This window comes from Excalfactoria chinensis, chromosome 3 (assembly GCF_039878825.1).
Source record: "Excalfactoria chinensis isolate bCotChi1 chromosome 3, bCotChi1.hap2, whole genome shotgun sequence".
In the NCBI taxonomy this organism is placed as follows: Eukaryota; Metazoa; Chordata; class Aves; order Galliformes; family Phasianidae; genus Excalfactoria; species Excalfactoria chinensis.
In genome coordinates, this window is record NC_092827.1 from 72,567,541 (window position 1) to 72,581,885 (window position 14,345).

The window sequence follows — 14,345 nt, forward strand, 5'->3', positions numbered from 1 at the left end:
AGCCCTCAATGCAGACTGTGTAACCATTAATAACACAAAAAGATCCTCATGTTCTAGCATCACTTCTGGAAAAGCCATACACGAAGCTTGTGTATCACTGATAAAATATGTAAAATAATTTCAGATAAAGTCTGTGAGCTTGAGAGTCTGTTCTGATAAGACACTGCATAAATATGTGGAAAACTAAAATGCTTGTAATAAATTAAAATCTAGTGATAGATTTTTTGCAGTGCAGCTGTTTTTCCACCCAGGCACTTGAAGTATGGGGTAACAAAAATCCCCTGTACTTTAATCATAATAACCAGGACCACAGTATGTTTTTGAAGTGGTCTGTGTCCTTACAGCTTCCAGAACGTAAATGATTTTTTTTCTTCTTGTGGAATACATGTAGTGTTATTGCTAGCTTCAGCAGTGTGGTGTTTTAGGACTCTTGTTCCCATGTTAGTTTGTTCATTGAAAAAAAAAACAAACACAAAATAGCGAATGGGTTGTTGTAGAGCAGTCCCTATCCTTTGTCCTGGTTCAAAGAACTGACTAATGTTAGGCCTCGAATTTAGAGGTAGCTGCAGTGAATTTCAAGAAACTGCATTAGATGACACTCTGATGTAGAAGTCTACTCTCAGATGTCTCAGTTTAAGCCAGTTGAATTAGGGGACCCATCTATGATTGTATTGATCATTTTCTGTGCAAGATAAGTCATTAAGTAGTGACCTGAGTCAAGAAAGGGAGATTTGACCTTCTGTCTGGTGGCACACTGCACTAAGCAGCCTTGTCATAAAACAGATTGTGTGACAATGTCCAGAAAGGCTCAGGCTCCCAGCTCAGGTCAGTGCCCTCATCATTTAAGGCAGATTTCTACTGGACAGGTGGGCTAATGCCAAAGCAACTGGTCATGCAGAGAGTGATTTCTTTCACATCCTTCTGGTTCTGCATTCTTCCTCTATAATCCCTGTACCTGCCTTCACAGTTGACTCACTCCAATGAGAGCTACCTAGGGCAGAATGTGCCTCATGGATTTAGATCCTTCAGGAAGGCCAGAAATGAGTAGGGTGAGTGCCCTGACTGACAGAAAGGGAGAGAGTGGGAAAGGGAGGGATGTTGACAGCACCCCTTCACCTCACCCACAACTTCTCTGTGTCTGCAGCTGCTTTTGGTATGCTGAACTTTGGATCCACAAGTAGCATGGTGATGGCTGCTCAGTAGCACAGCTTCTGCAGAAGGAATAGAGAATGTCTTATCTTGCCATGCCTCTAAGACAATCAGTGATACTTCTGAAGGGATGCATGTTTTAAAACCCTGGAAAGCTGCTTTGTCATGTTCTGTTCTCCTTGAGAGATATAGCCTCATTGATTTCTGGAGAGAATAGTGCACTAACCTTAGCAACTGGGAAGGCTTTAAGGATTTGAACACAGGTCTGGGGCTTCATAGTGAGAAGATATAATCTCGTCTGTGAATGAAAAAAAAAAAAAGTATATTTTTTTCATGCAGGGGGAATTCTGTACATATGTAGATTTTTAGTATTTGTTTACTAGTAAGAATTTCAGAAACCACTAACAAGGTCTTTTTGGGGGGGCACTGGTTTACTCAACTGATTCTAAATCCAGTTTTGCACGTATGTCAAATTTTTCTTCAATTGGGTTTCATTTCTGAATCTATAGAGGTGAATCAGTAGAGGAGAATGTGGTGCCTGAATTTAAAGGGAATGTCTCAAAGCGATAAGCTAATTGCGGTGGGTACCCTTTGGTAGAAGGTAAAGGGTAGATAGGTTTAATCAGTGCATTTCGAGAGCAGTGCCACAGTGTCTGCCTCTAGAGCTAGCAGCTTCATTCTTTCAGATCTCATTCCCATTTCTCTATTGATTATGTGGTGGCTTGGTACACAAGGAGCCTTGTATTAGCTGAAGTCATGATCAGTGTCTTTAATCTTTATAAAGATTGGAAGTCCATTCTCCTCCCTGCTGGTTAGAGAGCTTTTCAGTTGACACTGTAACCTGATGAACATTGTATGTTGATTTGAGGCTGGGTAGTGTTACCAGGCTCTACTGGAAGTTTTTTCTTTCCCCTTCCCTCTCTCTCCCTCCTCCTATTTTTTTTTTTTTTTTTTTTCTTCCTTTCTTCCTTTTGCATGTCTCACTTGGGGACTATTTGGAAAAAAGATTTGTAATCTTAGCCTTCATCAGACCACACAAGTCAAGAGGCTGATCCCCTCTTGGGCTTGTCAGCAGTCAGCTTATTCAGTACTGAATGTGAGCTGCGGTGGGAGTGGGAGAGTGTTTTTAGCCCACACTTTTATATCGGTGTCATGGGGGGCCAGCAACACTGTGCTGTTAAGCAGCAAGGGCTCATTATGTAACTGTCCCCTGTGGTCCCACAGCAAGGGCTTGAGGCTTCTGTTCTCAATGAATGCATGCAAGGATGGAAGGGGAATGCTTGGCCTCTTTTGGCTCTGAATGCTTTCAATGAGACCCTGATGAGAATGCTTTCCAGCTGAGCCCTGTTGCATCCTCCACCCTTGGAGTATCTTGACATTATGTGAGGGTGCAGAGAATGGAATACAGGCTCTGGAGGGTGTAACAGCTTGGATCAGCACAATGTGGGTCCTTTTGAACAAGTGTAATAGTCCTGAATTGATACTGTCTCTACCTTCTGAGTTAAGGTTGTTGCTTTTTTAAATTGGTGATAGCAACAGATGAGGTTATTAACTACTCCAACTCTCCCTTATTGCCATGTGTCTGGCTGTGAACATATATACTAAAGCATATGTACCAGCCCGGAGAAGTGCTGTAGTAAATGTTAGACTGTGTTGCTGACTCCTTGCTGTAAGTCAGAAGCAGCAGTGTTCCCTGAGGATTCAACAAGGCCCACAGAATTTTATTTCACCTTATGCTGTGTAGTGACGGCATGGATTGGGTTCAGAATAGTTACAGGAATACTTCTTTGAGGAAGCTGTTTATAAAAGTTCCGTTCCTCTGTCCCAAGGAGCTGCCAATTGCTGGTAACTTAAGGGACATACCATTTATGAAGGTGTTCAGAGGTTGGATGGAGCCCTGGGCAGCCTGATCTAGTATTAGATATGGAGACTGGTGGCCCTGTCTGCGGTGGGGGGGGGTTGAAGCTTGGTGATCCTTGAAGTCCCTTGCAACCCAAGCTATTCTACAGTTATATGATTTATCTGTGGAAGGTGGCTTGGCAAGTTACCAATAGCTAGCAAAGGTTTTGTAATTCATATGATGCCTTCTTGTCCTTGTCAGCTCCATCCTCATGGTTGCTTTTTCAGTCAGGCTACAGGTCCGCAAAGGTTTCTGCTGTACCCATGGCATGAGTTGCCTGGCAGCCAAGTGGCTTATCTGGAACCACTCCAGTCCCTTCTTGCATGGGGACAGCTGGATGTTTGGCTCAGTGCTGCTGTGGCAAGTGCCTTCTGGATCACCCTGGGAGGAAGCAACCACAGGCAGGTTCTTTGGCATCTTTAAAAGCCACAGTGAGTGGCATTGGAGCTCTTCTCACATATAGCCACACTCAGCAGCCCAACAGATTCCATCCCGACCACAGCTTCTTGTCTGCTCCATGAATCTTCCTGCACTCATTAGCCCCTCAATGTGTCCCTGTCACCTACCCTTGGCACAAACTGTCAAATCCTGTGCAACCTCTTCTCCCAGCTCCACTGTAGCAGATGCAGTCTGCTGAATTAGAACTGAAGCATATGCCAAAGCATACAAATTAGTGTATAGTTTGCATAGAAAGTTACATGCACATACGCACACAATTTAGTGAAATGTAACAGGCATGTTTGCAGCAGGCTTCAGAGAAAAAGGCTGTGTTGAGGGCATGCCATAGCACTCATTCTACCAGTTGAGCTATGCTGGCATACTTAAAATAATATAAATACCCATGGTTGGAGAACAGAGTTTGCCTGATGCTAAGATGTCCCATTCTCATATTGTATGTGAAACAGTCATGACAGTGTAGTTATTTGCCCATGGAGAGAGTTGGCAGACTTCTTTTTTCTATGTTCTTGTTTTTTCTTCTCTTTCCCCCTTGCATGCCCAAATACATATACTGTGCTAACAAAACAGAAGTTGATATTGCAACTGGAGTGGAAACCTGCAAACAGCTTTCCTCCTGAAATTATTCCCAGCTGAAAAGCTGAGCTGTGCTTTTACTTCCTGCCCTGTATACTAAGTGGAATAAATGTTCTTTCAGGAATGCCATAATGCCCTAGGGTTACTGTGCATGGAGTTGTGATCATTCAGCATCCTTTATGATAGATTTTAACTTCTGTGGTGTTTTTTTTTTTTTTTTCCCTGATTTTTAGTTTGTTTTTATGTGTTTGTAATATTTTCCTACAGTTATAAAAATGGTATAAATATATCTGAAATACTGTACATGAGAAATGTGTACTGTATAGGAGTCTCTTGCATCTCACTGGAGCCATTGGGAGTGATAAAATCCTAGGGAAGTGCCGAATTTCACTTCTAAAGAACAATGTCTTTGATACGTTACATCTCATTTAAGAGGTTCCAGGGATCACAGGCAATAATTACAAGTTACTCCATGCTCACAAAAGGAATTAAGCAAAAGTATAATTAGACAATTTGATAATTAGATCATTAACTAGCTCTTAATATAATTGTGTTAATGGAAGCGGCTTTAAATACAAAGCTATTTCTGGTTATTCTCTGATTTTATATCAAAGGTGAGAAGCTTTCATGTGCAAGTATAACCCACCCTGACTGTTAAAATAGAATTTCAAAGTCTTGCACTGGGATTTTTCTTTGCTCAGTTCACATTACTAACAAAAACAAAACCAAATGCTAGTAATAATGGTAATGCACATCCAGTGCATCGGCATGGAATTGATTAGCCTGAATGTGGGATTAGTAAATCACAGGATGAAACAGATTGGCAGACTTAAGTGACAACAGTGGAAGATGTTTGCTTGGTCTGGGGCCTCTGTACCTCTAATAGCCCTAGGAAGCCTGGAGCAGGACTGCAAGAGGCTGTGCAGCCAGAGGAAGGAATATAGATAATGTTTTACTTGAAAGAAAGAAGTAGGATGGTGGCGTGCTCCTCTCTGAGATTTCCAAGATGCTGTCACTGAAATGTAGTGTGATGTTGGACACAGTGGGAGGCTGAAAAATCCTAAGGTGCAAGACCAAGCAGGGAAGCTCTTTTATGGGTGGAGAACTTGGAGTGAGAAGGAGGTTGAAAATGGTAACTGGCCAAATATTATGGCAGGGAAAAATATTTAACAGATGGAAGTGGGACTGTGAGAGCTGACATGGCTAGACAGCAGGGGACACTAGCTGCCTGTGGAGCAAGTTGCTGTCAGCACCTGGTATGTGGCTACTATGTAAGGCAGCAGCCTGCTGCAGGCCTGGTATGTGTCAAAGAGGATGTTTCAAACAGGTGCTGTCAAACCTTAGAGCTGATTGTGGGATGCTCTTATGCAACTTCTTTCCAATTGAAATACAGCATAAAACCATTTGGGATAGCATTGTAGGGTACAACACACTGGCAGATGTGATCTTCCTTCTTAGTCAGCAATTCTAGATCTTTGCTGACCCTGTCAGTTAGCCCTTCAGATTGTTTGTATTAGAAATCAGCTGGAAAAAAATGCTTCCTTTTGTAGATCGTTCCTTTGCTTTCCCCTTCCCTCTTTCTTACTATCAGTTTCAAGTAGGTATCGCATCTTAGATTGCATAATGATCTTGGGAATGTTCTCCACAGTCTTACCTAGCCCTCCAGTTTTCACACTGCCTGCTTGCTTGATCTTTGTCTAGTCATGTGGAGAAAATATCTCCTAAGGAAGGCACGTAGCACCTCTGCAGTTGCTGAGATTCATGTTCTTTAGTTCAGTTAGGATAAAAAAAGCTGTTGGAAATCCCCAGTCAAGACTTGTGTGAGATATGGCTGCTGCTGAGTGATAAGAACAGATTTGTGTGCAGCTTGGAATGCTCCATGTATGCAACGATTTGAGAATCATTTCACAAGGGAGACTTGTTCCTCTTTCCAAATTTATGTTTTTAATGTCAACTATCATATGCAAACTGAAAACAGTGGAGAAACAGATTTATTTCAGATTTTCATGCATCTCTGTGAGCTTGTGTGGGAGAAACTTCATTATTGCTATGAATTGACAGTTTTCTTTGTGATGTACTTTCCCAGAGGTTAGGAAGAAAAATCTCTTCCTAGATGGCACACAGATGAACTCCATCTGATCTGAATAAATTTGGCAGGCTTTTACTTGAGATTTTGCTAAGATGAGTATTACTTGGGTTGTTTGGTGTTTTTACATTCAAGGACGTGAAAGAAAGCCAAGTTAATTGAAAATGTGAATTTCCAATGGCTTTGTTCAACAGCAGCGAAACTTTGCATATAGAAACACCTCAGGTTTTAACTGACCATATTAAGAGTTGTAATAAAGCTTGTGATGTATTGATTCCAATTGTTTCATACCTTTGGCCTTCCCCACTCCTCACCAGCCATGCTGCAAAGGATAGGAATCTGATAGCAGTATAAAAGACATTATGATCCTAAGTGAGTGTTGCTTCAGGAGAGCATATCCAAGATGATATGCAGGTAAATGCAGATAAAAATTATTCAGCTTTCAGGATAAAAAAAAGTGGAAAAAAGAGCATGAGGCATGCAAAGGTGAATCTTTATACCTATTATAAAAATTGACAGTAATCTCTGTCTATTTTTTTCATCAAAACAGTGATTTCAGTTAATTTGCCTTCAGTTTGAAGATACTTTTCTCTCCACACTAAGAAGAAAACAGTACATAAAAGAGCATGCAGGGATAGTTTTAGAAGAACACAATACAAAAGTAAGCAGAATAGGACAGAAATCTTTTGGTTTTCTGATGAATGTCAGCTATACATGTGCTGAATCTGAAGAAAGATTTGATAAAACTATATACTGAATATCTCCTCTGAGAATGGAAAAGCTGTCTAATGATTGTTTATTTAAAATAAAAAGGACATGATTCTTGTTTGAATAGCATTTACAAGAGATTTCAGCTTGCTGCAAATCCAATTATAAATCAGGAATAGAGTAGGGACATAGGTGTCATGAACGCTGTCCTGACCTTCAGACTTGCGATGTTTAGTTAGCATTCTTCAGGTATGAGAGCTGTTTCAGAACTAACTGGTTACAATGTCAGTAGCCACTTGGTACTGGAGTTCCTTGAAGAACTGTAAAGCTTTTCTCGCAGGAAAAGCTAGCTAAGTTTTGAAAATATGGAGGTGTTTTATAAGAGTAGCTGCTACTGTAGCCTGGTTGGAGGTACAAGCTATCCGCTTGATGATCATCAAAACTTGGAATAATGGGAAAGTATGAAAAAGCCAAAGAAAATCAGAGATTATTGTAGTATTTTAACAGATCTGACCCATATAGGTCAGTTATGTTTTATGATTGACCCAGATAGGTACGAAGGAGTGGGTCTGGGATGACATAAAAGACAGTGCCTTTGTGAATGGCACTCTGAAGGTTTTTGGGGGGAAAATGAGAAAAGAAAGTATGTTTACATTTGCCTTTCTGGTGATGAAAGTGTCTAAATACCTAGTTGATAACACTAATAGTTCCTAAGTTTTTAAGAGTGTCTAAATCATCTAATTCTAACAGTAATTGGTCAAATTTGCAGCCAGCCCCTAGTTTAGTGAAGAGGCAACTATAGCAAGTGAGTTCTGTGAGGTGGCTGAAAACTTGAGCAAAAATGCATCTGTGATGCATTTAGTTTTGATGAATGATGCAAGGAGTACTTGTGGCAATGATGCAGGAAAGTAATAGATCAGGGTGAATAATCAATTGAATGCAAGCTCACAGTGTGCTCTGATGTTTAAGAAAGCAAATGCAATCCTTCACCATTCAGGCTGGAAGGTACCAGATAGGAAGGAGAAGATGGAGCTACTGTTTTTTATGGTACATCTGGAGAGCACTATTTTTTTTATTTCTCTTCTTTGTGCACAAAGGAGCAGCTGAAAAACTCTGCCCCTACAGCAAGGGCTGAGTTTGTCTGCCATATACCTGTAGCAGTGTCTTTCCACAACACCTTTTGTATAGGCCACAGATTCAGCCTGGGCTGCAGAGCTCCGGGCATCTGTATAGCAGAGCTCATCGGGCAAGGCTTGGATCTCCACCATTGAGTGTATATTTAGAATTTCCTGCTGCTATTCTATTTCTTCTTCCCAACGCAATTAAAAATCTGGCTGCTGTCTAGCTATAAAATGCTAACACAAACACCTGTGAACCAGATGTGTACAGCTGTAAGACTGTCAGTGCTGATCCATCATCAGAGCCATAAGCCGATTCATTGGGCAGTTGGAAAACAATTTGTTTTTTCCCTTTTTCTGTCCTTCCTCCCCATTTTTAATCCTTCTGTTTTCTCAGTGTTTACTCTCTACTGCTTCCTGCTGCAGCAAGTTTGTGGGGTGAATCTTGCTCAGATATTCTGTCTCTTTCAGATAATAAAACAAAGAACCTAAACCATAAGAGTACTTTTTATTTTCTGTTTTCTTTTCTTTTCTGGCTGCAGAGTGGCCGGTTTATAATGACAAATGATAAATTAAAGTCAGTATTATATGCTAGCTCATGAAAAACTAGGTGAAAAACAGTAATGTGAGAACTACACCAGGCAGGATTATAATTTTCCTTCCTCACCTCTCTGAAAAAACTTAGACCTGTGGGATGCAAGAATATTCTAGAGAGACTAGTTGTAGAATGGGAAGCAGTCTTGTGGCTTTTGTGAAGGTGAAGGCTCAAATCAGCAGGAAAAAGCAGTTCCTCAAGCTTGAGGGACATAAATGGTAATGGCTACAGATGCAGGATATAGTAACACTGGTGGTTTTACTGCAGCTCTCTTTGCAAGGGCTTTTTGAAAACAAGCTAATGTAAAAGGTCTTTCTTATTCCCTTACATGTTCCTTATGAACTTTGTGTCCTTTTGAGCTACTTACAACTTTTCAGTGCAGTAACAATGCTTACAGGGGGATGTTCCTGCTGGAAAAAGAGAATGTTTCAGAAGGATAAGAGAGAAATGGTCTCCATTTCTAGCAAATATCTTGAAATAGTTTCATTTGCTCAGCTGACATGGTGGTAATGGATAGTTTATGTGAATATGACAGATTATAGGAGTAAGGTAAATCTCTTATGATGGTGAGGGTTGTGGACTTGCATGGTGAAGGTGTCTACCATGTCATGCTTACTTGAGGAAAAGTCCCACTGACTTCAGCTTATTTGAACAAGCTTTTTCTTTAACAGAAGTGGTGCTGTTATAACCATGAAGAACAGTTTTTCAACTGTTAGAGTTACGGGATGCTGAAAGCAGCAAATCTGAAATGTAGACTGGATGATGAGAGGAAGAATATGCTTAAATTAAGGTGCAGATCACTTGGAAAACAGCCCAAATGCCTCTGGAAAGGAAAATTGTAAATACAGAGTTTTTTATTATATTAGAATGTTCACTCTCAAGACCAGATGATGACTCAAAGTTCCTTTCCACCCAGCTCCCTAACTTGTCCAGGTCTCACTGAGTGTCAGAACAGCCTTCTGGTGCTTATGGTGTGTCTGGAAACCCACCTCTTCTAGGGCAGAAGTTTGTTGCTTTCCCTCTGCTTCTCCCCTTACTTTGTGAGGTGTATTATATACCAGCAGTCATTGATGCCTGGACTCTCTCAGGTGTGAAAGAAATCCATGAGTTTTTTGTGAGCATCTCTAAGCAAAAGCTGACCTCTGTGATCTAGCTAGTGTTGGCTGTTTTGTTTTTCCCTGGAAAGCAGTGAATAATAGTGGTGCTGAAAATTAAATTTGGTAGGAAGGTCTTGAGATTCGTTGTAAAGTTGACTTTTCTCTCAAGTAGTGGGTAACTTGTGTAGCCTATGTTTGACTGAGCAAAATACTCTTCTAAGATTTGGCATGAAACTGTATTACTGTTGGCTTACTTTCTGAAACAGCTAGTTTGCATAGAAAGTATTTACTTATTAATCTCTTCTCATTTATGTTGCATGTATGTAGGTTGCTCCACAAGTAGTGCCTCCTACTTGGGAACCTCAAAAGATACAAAGTGCTCAGTAACACCGTCTGATAATCCTGAGCTACAAAACATTTCCACATAGTCATGGCCACTAGCTGTGCATTTTCACCAGTGATGAACGAAAGCCTGCATGTGGTACTTGTAAAAATCTGCACCCACAGAGGAGACCCACTGTTCTGCAGCTCCTGCAATGATATTGTTGCTGGGAAAATGTCAACTAGATGGAAGTAAAAAAAAGTGCCAAATCCAGACTATATGGTGGCTGCGGTAGGAAAGTCTAGTCAAAATTGGCAGTATGCTCCACAATCTTAAGACTAGAATGGAGCTTGGTGTTATAGTGTTGTAAGAGAGAAGTCTTCTCTGGCCTGATCTCGGATATTTGAGCCTTCAGCACGGGTAGAGTCATGATATGGTGGTCAGAGTTGATGGTTTGTTCAGGGTTCCAGCAAATCCGGAAGTATCGATGCTATTTCAGAAGACAAGGCATATCACTTTATGGCTGAGGCCTGTGTCTTGAGCTTTTTCTTTAGTGATCTCATATGTCACTACTCCATGTACTGCTATTTTGACTTCAGCCTGTAGTAGTGACACAGCTTCTTGTTGCTGATAATGATGCAGTCTAGGAAACTGTCACCTTCAGCATCATAGAATCACTAAGGTTGGAAAAGACCTCCAAGGTCACCTAATCCAACCATCCACTTATGACCAAAATTTTCCCACAAAGCATGTCTGTTATTATCACATCTAGATTTTTCTTGAGCACCCCCAAAGACGGTGACTCAACCAGCTCCCTGGGCAGTCTGTATCAGGGCCTGACCACTCTTTCAGAGAAGAATTTTTTCTTAATATACAACATGAACTTTCTTGTCACAGTGTGAAGCCATTCCCTCTTGTTCTGTCACTACTTACATGGGTGAAGAGGCTGGCCCCCCCACCTTGCCACAGACCCCTTTCGGGTAGTTGTAGAGAGCAATAAGGTCCCCTTTGAGCCTCCTATTCTTAAGGCTCCTCTTTCCCTCAGCTGCTTCTTATAGGACTCCTCACCAGCTTTGTTGTCCTTCTTTGGACAATGCTCCAGGGCCTCAAAGTCTTGTAGTGAGGGGCCAAAAACTGAACACAGTACTTAAAGTGTGCTCAGTTTAGTTCATTGCTTGCCTTGCGCATTTGTGCTGCAGTTCATGTTGCGACTGATCTAAAACTTTCAGACCTCTTACATGGTTTCATCTGTTTATTCTAGGAATGGGAGTTTATAGTAATGCTGTTTATACTAAAGATGGGTGAACCATTATAGCAAGTGGAGAGATCACCATGAACCTTTGCCCTGAACTCAAATCAAACTCTGTGACTTTATAGTCCTGTTTCAGTGTTCAGTGTCACTGTACTTTGTTCTGTCAAGACTGGAAACAAGTGCCAAAATATAAATGGTATTTCCAGTGTCAGTAGATATGCTTGTGAAATCTGAGGCTGTCATGAGAGTTTATGGAGTTTGAGACCTCACAAGCTTTGGTTGTGAGCTTTCTAACTCCTGCTGCTTAGTGCAGCTTACCCAATAGGGTCTGCCCATCACTATGTCATATATGCCTCTGGAATAAGATGCTATTTTTTGAAATAAGTATTCTGTGGGGAAATGTGTGCAGATGAAAGACTAAAACATGAATGTCATGTAGCTGTGTTTTCCTGCTATTCAAACAAGGAGGTTGTGACCATCCAGTCTCAATCTTTTCTCCAATATGTGTTGCAAATCTGTTGGCTAATTCTTCTGTGAAATTATATTAGAGCTGTCTAGTTGTATTGGTTATTAATATACAGATGGTAGCAAATGTACAGAAAGTATAAGTAAAGGAAAACTCACCAGTGGTGGTGCCTTGGCTGAAGAAGCTGGGGCAGTCCTCACTGGTGAGCAATCTCCAAAAGATACTGCTTCAGTGGGAGTCAGCCCTTAAATGAGGTCTCAGAGGGGATGGAGTCAAGCTCCACCCCTTCCAGGAGCACAGCTACATCACTCCCACCTGTGCTCCCACAGCTGACCCCATACTTGCTTCAGCTGATTAATCAGAGGTTCAGGCTGTGATTACCAATCTCCCATACACTAGTGCAGGAAAACAAAGTAAACTTTCTTTGGGACTCTATATTTGACAACAAAATATGACTAACATGTTTCTGGAACCTAGGTTTCTCCAAATTTATTTGCTGCTGATGAGGTTTCATGGTTTCAGGTTCCATATTTGGATCCAGTTTTGAGCAATCCATCTAGTAGAGTCTGATTAGTAGAGCCAATTATGCGAATGATCAATTCAGGTGGTGTCTGTTTTCCTCCTTTCTACTCCCAAGGAGGAACTGTATTCCTTCCTCTCTCTCCCTGTTTATTGTTGTATCAAAGAATGATCTGATGTTTGTTTTAACAATGGGATGAAGCTGAATTCACTGCTGTCCAGCACTCCTTAGAACTGGTGTGCTACTTGAATGTTTATATCATACTGACATTTGCTTACTTTAGAGAAGGCTTTATTTCCTTGGAATATTTATCATAGTATCTAGGAATTTCCATGTTAAACTGCTGTGGGATCTGAATGTTGTATATAATTACCTGGGTTCAAGGCCAGTTGCCTAAGGGAAGTTGATTTTTAAAGAACAGAACCAGCTCTGTGGCATTAGTGAGATGAAGTAAGAGCTGGCAAAGATTTTTCTTGGACTGACATTGAGCAGCCTGGAAATAAGATTTATACCTCACTTCACATGTATGGATAGCTTTGTCTGGTGTATTATGGGAAAAGTAGAGAAGCCTCTCCCTGCGTACCTGGCACCATGGGTGGCAATGATGTGATATTTGATGTGATCTGTTGACCTAGTTATAGTCTTGGATAGAAAATAAGATTTGACATTTTTTCCTTCCTGCTTTCTCCCACCTGATCTCCACCAGTCTTCTTTTTTCTGAAGGTTAAGGGGGAAGTTGATGCAGAATTCAGTTCCTGCCTTTCTGATACACAGTGATGCTCTGACCCTCTTTGTACGTGGAACAGTAACATCCACTTTGAGACTTGATCAGATCTCAGCCTCCTGTTGTTTCCCATCAGCTTATATGACTCTCTTGGGCATCTGGGGCTAAAACTGCTCTTTTTCTGCTGTGCATAAAGAGGCACCATGATTTATGAATCAATTAATCACTGCATGCTGAGGGGCTGTTCACGGTAGTTAAACAGTGAAAATAAGATACTTGAGTATATAATAAAGATGGATCATAATGAATATGACCTTCTATTGCTGAATTCTCTTCCTCTACTAGTTTTTTTTTTTCTTTTTTTTCCTTTGATGACATGGAGCTCATCCAATTGCTTGACAAAAGTGGTCTCTATTTGTGATTTATTTATTTTTTTAATCTTTCAGTTTGATTTCAGTTTGCTACCAAATCTGATAAAGCTTCAAAGCAAAAAAAGAAAAACCGACTCTGATACTACTGCCTGTAAATCTTTTTCATAGTTAGAATAAAATCTGTCTTTGTGTCCCTAGAACTTAAGGATGGGAAGCCTGGCCTGCAAAAGCACTTAATTGAGTGAAATTGCTGATCTAGAACTCCTGCTTTTTTGTGTGTAAGAGATAACTTCAGACTAGTACATTAAAAATATTAGTTTCCATTACATAGCTGCTGTTTGCTCTGTTTAATATGTACATAAATGCTCTGCATTTGTAAGACTGCAAGATACTGTAAGAAATAACCAAGTTTGGTGAAAAGCCATGCTATGAATGCAGTTTGGCTCCATGATTTACTGAAGCGCTGTGCAATTTGAGCCAGCAATGGCTGTAGTCAGGTTAGAGTGGCATATTTAAAATGCTGTTCATTAGTTAAGGATATGAGGCAAGAGGGAATCCAATCACATGATTTTGCCCCCAAAATACATTTTCCAAGGAGGAAATTGTTCATTACAAATGATGAAATGATAGTGAACCTTGATGATTTCACTGGAGTTGCTCTTGATCTTACCTGTGTTACTAAGAGTAGATTTCATCCAAGTTAGAAATTAGGTGCAGTGGTGTGAAGCAAGTCAATTCGTTTTCCCTGCCATGTAGTGAAATTTGCAGTGGAATTATAATCTTTATAATTTACCATTAAAAGTAAAATGTATTTCTTTTCAACACAAGCTAGTGTCTTATTTTGTTTAACCTGTTACTGGCATACATTGACTGTATCTAATGACTTCTGTTTGCTTGCTAAGTTGATCTCAGAAATTGGCTTTTGAAATGCACAATCAGCAGTAATAATGTTTCACTGCACTGACTGTAGTTAAATATTTCTCATCTGTTTCCCCTCCCTTCTCT

General features: G+C 40.6%; 1 protein-coding gene across 1 annotated transcript in view; it reads left to right on the forward strand.

The window, feature by feature from the left end:
- KIF26B (kinesin family member 26B) overlaps window positions 1–14,345 on the forward strand; it is a 267,259-nt gene that overhangs the window by 67,811 nt on the left and 185,103 nt on the right. The gene's annotated exons all lie outside the window — the stretch shown is intronic.